Genomic DNA, 7,007 nt, shown 5'->3' on the forward strand with positions numbered 1-7,007 from the left:
CCACCATGTTCCACCGTTCTGCCACCACCAGTCATCGTGTGGTGGTGGTTGTGTGTGTGATATGGTGTTTGTGTGCATGTGTTTTAATTGTAAGGGGATGTAGGAGTGTTTCTTGGCCGGAGATCTGAAGAAAAACCCCACTACCATCATAATGAGGTGGTGGTTGCCACCTCACGCCGCTATTCTGCCGCCACCTTAGGTGCCTGTGTGCGCTTGGGTGTGAATTTTACTGTTATTTGGGATATTTTGATATGTTTTGGCCTTATATCATGACCACCACCACCCGTGAGGTGGTAGCTGCCACCGCAAACCGCCGTCGACCACCACCGCCCAAAGTGGCAGTGGGTGGTGCCCGACTTAATTAACATTAATTAACCTAAAAACTTAACCAATGGACTATTTGGCACACAATTGGGTTGGAAACCCTAATTAGGGTTTAGAAAACCCTAGTTTTGGAAATGTGAGTTTGGATTTTTCGGGACCTGCGTTTTGGACCGTTGGATTGATGTTATGACTTATGCCTGAGTACATTGTATGTTTTGGCCTAATCGGGTGGTGGACTTAATGGATTAAGTCCTTAATGGTTTAAGTAAGAACACTTAACTATAATCGTCATTTTATGTGAAAACCCCTAATTAGGTTTGGGTTCTTGTTGAGCCATTTCTTGGACTAAGTTGTTGTGGGACTTCGTGGGCCAATTGGGAACAAGTTTATGGACTAAGGAAATTATTAGGCTTTAGGATAAGGCCCATTGGAAAGGCTTGAGCCAAATTTGGAAAATTAGGCCATAGGTGAGCCATAATTGGGCCTTAATGATTATGAGATACTGGACCATCAGAATGCTAAGTGTATGGACAAGGATTTTGAATGGCTTTAGTGTAAAGCCTATGTAAGGGGTTTGGGCGCAATTTAGAAAATTGGGCCATAAATGGGCCTTGGTTAATTGTTTGGCTTTCAGGCTTTTAAAGTGTGAGTTTGGGCCTTGGTCTTGGACCAAGCTAGGTTAGCGGTGGAATGATCTTTTCACCCCAAGTATGAACTTATGGTTATCCATTTAAACCTGAATGTTAATTGGGTATTGTTTTGATGTTGACAGTTCGGGGATTTGTTAGCCAGCAGCCAGAGATTTATTCATGGGACTTTAGCAGTGCAATATGAGTCTCCTTATTGTTTGTATGGGTCAAAGGCACCAATGCCGCCCATTTGGTTTATGTATTGTAGGAAGACCCGGGGGTTAGCCCTAGGCAGTATGTATGAAAGACCAAGAGGTGGCTCCTGGAATTATGTATGAAAGACCAGGAGGTAGCTCCTGGCACACTGTATGCTAATTAGCTAAGTAGAACATTGTGTATGCTAGTTGTCTTTGTAATGCTTGTATGGAAGACTACGAGGTGGCTCTTGGCACTTGTCTATAAGACCCACGGGTGGCCCCCGACTTGGCAAGAAAGACCAGGTGGCGGTCTGTGTCATAATAGCAAGACTATGTATCAACACATACCATCTTTATTGATTATGATATATGAATGATATGTATGGCTCATGGATATGTATGGCATTATGTGATTTATGTGCTTATGTGCTAGACAATATGCGATTGAATGATACCGAATGGGTAGGCCAGGACCCAGATATGCTAGGCAGTATGTTCATATGTATGGTATGTGGTATTTAGGGAACCCACTAATCTTCGTACTTACGGTTTTCATTTTTGGTTTCAGGTACCTCCAGTTTTCAAATAAAGGAGCTCAGGACGATCACAACACATACACCTATGTAATTCGTAATATGTGATTTCTGGGAATGAACTCTGATAAATGTATTATTTGAACTGCATTTCAATGTGTGAATCAAGTTACAAATTTGTTTTAGTTATATTAAAAATGAAATTTTTGGACATGAATTTTGGGATGTTACAGAGATCTGATGAGGAACGGTGATCAGGAGACGTGTATGTATGGAGTCCATTTCCATGAACTAAAAATGTCCCTAATGTCATTTAAATTCGATGCCCTCATCCCCTTATTTTTTCACTTATTTACAAAAACGTCACAATGCATCTTGGTCATCCTTTTTTTATCCAACACTCCACTTTTTGTTTTCGGGTTCTCAGGAAAATATAAGTTCTCAAATGATCGTTCATATATATATATATATATATATATATATATATATATATATATATATATATATATATATATATATATATATATATATATATATAGAGAGAGAGAGAGAGAGGGAGAGAGAGAGAGAGAAAGAGTCGGTATTCAGGTTTTATATTTTATTTTTTATTATTATTTTTAATTTTTTATGTTTTTTAATTTAAAAGAAATGATTTTATTTTTTTAATTTTTTTGTTTGTCTTTTTAATTTCATTACTACATATTTGAAGTCACTAATGTTTTTTTTTTATGATTTTTTATGTTTTTGAGCTAAATAACGGTTCAAGTTTTTAATATTTAACAATCATAAAAGTTTTAAATAATAAAAATGTTAGCATTCTAATATTTTATGTTCTTACTATTTTTGAATCATACTCCATCCGTCCCAAAATTATAGTCCATTTTCCTTTTTGGTTTGTTCCAAAATAATAGTCCACTTCTAAAAATAAATAACATTTTTACCAAAACACCACCTCATTATTACTTAACAAACTAAGCATTTAATGGAACATTAAATGCGAAGTAATGACAAAATTATCATTTTACTGTATAAAGTTAGTGGTAGTCAATGTTTTTTTAATCTGTGTGTTTTTTGTCAGTACACAACAACTTTGGGACGGAGGGAGTATTAGTTTTGGATCACAAAAATTTGAATCAAATTATTTTCAATCATAATATTTTGGATCGTATCATTTTTAAATCATATAATTTTGGATCAATAATATATCCAATCAAATAATTTTTTTGTTTATTATAAATTTTGGATCATTGTATGTTTTGAATTATTTAATTTTGACTCATAAAAATTATAATTAAGGATCATAAAATATTTAAATCAAAAATATTTTTAGATCATAAACATGTTGAATCATAATTTTTTAATCATAAATATTTTGAATCATTTCATTTTGATTCATATTATATTCAATATTTAAAAAAAAAACCTTGTAATATTTTCAAAATAAAATTTTATATCTAAACAACCTTGTTTATAAAATTTCTTTTCAAAAAGTTCATAATATTTTATATTTGATAAACCTTTAAAAAGATTTTTAATTTGAAGGTCTAAAATTTTCACATCTTATTTTTTTATAAAATATTAGAATCATTTAAACAAAACGTTTGTATCATTAACAATAATGTTTTTTGAAAGTTTTCTTTTTCAAACTCATTAAAATAGTATTATGAAGAATTCTTTCATTTTCCTTTTTGAATTTTAGAGAAAAAAAAATGCTTTTTAAAATTAAAATATAAACACTTAAAAAGCTATATTTGATTAAAGACTATAAGTATCTTTTAAAACTTATTATTATTAGAGAGCTTTTATTTTTATTTTTTAGGTTTTCATAAAAATAAAAAATAAACTTTTTTTCTTTAAATTTTCATCATTGTATGTTTTATAGATAATTAAATTCTAAGAACTTTGATTTGAAAAAAAAAATTCAAAAAAGAAATTATAAATCTATATTCATCATACTATACTATAAAAGAATTTTTTTTCCTTTCACCACATCAATTTAAAACTTCCAACTCTTTATATTTCCATATAATTTACTTCATTTATTAACTTAAATATATTGTTAGTTATAAACATTATCATAAATGAAATACTTCTTGAATTATCAATATGACTTCAATATAATGTCAAATAAAGTTTTAAAATTTCAATGTATATTTTTTAAAATAGTTAAAATGAAAATATAAAATACAATAAATATAAAAATCTTAAATCTAAAAGGTTAATTAACTAAAAGATGTCAAAAAACAATTTTTTATAATAACTAATGTAACAACGTAAATTTTCAAACAAAATTTTCATTTCTTAAAACATGTTTTCATCCAAATCAAGTAATAAAATCCAATGTATCATAACATAATACAAATCATATAAATCCCAAGATCATAAATAAATCCTCCGATAGTGTGTACAAATCACGCCGGCGCCTTCCCACGGTCCTCCCTAGTACCTGAAACACGTAACACAACAACTGTAAGCATAAATGCTTAGTGAATTCCCCAAAATACTACTTACGTACATACGCCCTTCCAGGCCATGACCTTCCGGTCCATGTGTCTCAGGGGACTTCTGTCCTGACCCGGTAAACCTTCCGGTCCTACCCACGTCGACCTTACGGTCCACATCAAAATGCCTTCCAGCCCATAACATATATGCCTTGCGGCCCATAACATAATGCCTTCCGGGCCATATCAAGCATAGCATACATAGCACATACAAACGGTTAACTTATCATATACAATGCATACAACTCATAACATATCCGACCTTCCGGTCACACAATAATACCCTTCCGGGTACAGTATAGTGAGAAAACTCACCTCGTGGAAAGTCTAGAATCTCACATGCTCGTTATCTCCGAATCTCGAAACGAAGACCCAACCCCGCCTAATCATAACGAAAATATCATTCTAATTAATATAGACTTCTAAGACTAGGCTTCACCCTTTATATTATTCCTCAGAGGGGTAAAAGACCATTTTACCCCTCCTTGACTCAAAGTCCACATGTTGACCAAAACCCTAAAAGTCAACGAAAGTCAACATACCACAGTACGCGGGGCGTACCGGCTTCTGTACGTGGGGCGTACATCACTGAACCACAATCGGGGTCTCAACCCCGTACGCTGCGCGTACTGGGAGTTACGCCCAGCATAATACCCAGATTCAGCCACACCTTATTTCTGGTCTTAAATGGTTAAGACACTTCTTCAACTTCTAGATCCGGCTCTCTTTAGGCCTCCTAACCCATAAAGTCGAAACCTTTAAGCCTTGGCATGGCTATAAAGGCTCTTACAATCTCTAATACCTTTCCTTTTCAACTCAAAAGATCTAGATCTCATGCATGGCTAATCATTTACATCCAAGATTACATTTTTATGAACATACAACTCAAATGGACCAGGAATATGATAGATCTAAGCCAATGGAGACTACTTGCTCATAAAGTCTCCATCTTTGGGACCAAAACCCTAGAAATTGGTCCATGAAGCATACCATAAGAACTATAAGGCAAGATCTGAACTTTTTACCTTAGGAAGAAGCTCTAACCTTTGCTATCCACGGATCTACACTTGTACACCAACTTCTAGCCTCCAAAATGGACTCCTCTTCTCTTTTGCTACCTTGAAATGACACCTCAAAGCTTAGAACACTCACAAACAAGCTATGAACGAAGGAACAACTCTCTTAGGGTTTCTTTATGAAGGATGGTGGTTGAGGAACCAAGCCATCTCATTCCTTTTATAGACAACAACCCAAATTAGGGTTTTGGGTCTGGACCGGTTACGCCCGGCGTAACCTTGGGTATGCCCAGCGTACCCGGGTGATGAAGCGTTTTAATGAGGCGCGCGAATACGCACAGCGTACTCCTTGTACGCCCAGCGTACTCGCCCAACACAAAGACCCAAAAATAACAATGAATAAAATATGAAGGGCTAATTGGTGGTACCTGGATTTCGGGCTGTTACAATTCTCCCCCACTAGAACCAGACTTCATCCCCGAAGTCTTATACCAAAAAACAGTTCCGGATGTTGCTCCTGCATCTCCAACTCGGACTCCCACATCAGCTTGGACCCCTTCTGATGCTGCCACTACACTTGCACCAAGGGCACTTCCTTGTTCCTCAGAACCTTAACCTTTCGATCCCTAATTGTCACTGGTCTCTCAACATAGTTCAGGCCTGCATCCACCTGAATATCCTCTAATGGTACTACTGCCGACTTGTCGGCAATACATATCCTCAACTGTGACACATGAAAGGTGTCGTGAATCTGACCTAGCTTGCCCCTCTTCCTGAATCAAATCACTCCTTTCCAAGGAGAGACCTTTAAGAGTACAAGGTCACCAACCTGAAACTCGAGCTCGGACCGACGCCTGTCCGCATAACTCTTCTGGCAACTCTGAGCGGTCAACAATCTCTGCCTGACCTGTTGTATCTGCTCGGTCGTCTGAATCACAATCTCCATACTACCCATTACCCGTTGCCCCACCTCTCCCCAACAGATGGGGGTTCGAAACCTCCTCCCATACAACAACTCAAAGGGTGGCATACCAATGCTCGAATGATGACTGTTGTTGTACGAAAACTCTGCCAAGGGTAAATAGGTGTTCCAACTCCCTCCAAAATCCAAAACACACGCTCGGAGCATATCCTCGAGCGTCTGAATCGTCCGCTCACTCTGTCCGTCCGTCTGCGGGTGGTATGCGGTACTGAAATGCAGCCTCGTACCCAACTCCTCGTGAAACTTCTTCCAAAATCTGGAAGTAAATCGTATGTCCCGATCTGAAACGATCGACATCGGAACCCTGTGCCGCGATACCACCTCCCTCACATATAACTCTGTCAACCTCTCCGCAGAAGAGCTCTCATTGATAGCAAGAAAATGAGCGCTCTTCATCAATCTATCCACAATCACCCAAATTACATCGACCCCTCTCGCAGTCCTTGGCAATTTGGTGATAAAATCCATGGTAATCTGTTCCCACTTCCACTCGGGAATCTCAAGCGGCTGCAACTTACCATGCGGATGCTGGTGCTCGACCTTAACCTGATGACAATTCAGGCACCTCTCGACGAACCATGCAACATCCCTCTTCATACAGGGCCACCAATACTCCTTCTTTAGGTCGAAATACATCTTAGTAGCCCCGGGATGGATCGAGAAGTTCGATCGATGTGCTTCTTCCATCAAAATGGTACGCGTCCCACCCACAAACGGTACCCAAATCCGACCCTGAAATGTCATAAGTCCCCGACCATCGGTAATGAATTCTGATACCTTCCCGATAACCGGATCCCTCTTTCGGTTTTCTGGTCTCGCAGCCTC

Source organism: Lactuca saligna, chromosome 5 (assembly GCF_052625555.1).
Source record: "Lactuca saligna cultivar CGN05327 chromosome 5, ASM5262555v1, whole genome shotgun sequence".
Taxonomy (NCBI): domain Eukaryota; kingdom Viridiplantae; phylum Streptophyta; class Magnoliopsida; order Asterales; family Asteraceae; genus Lactuca; species Lactuca saligna.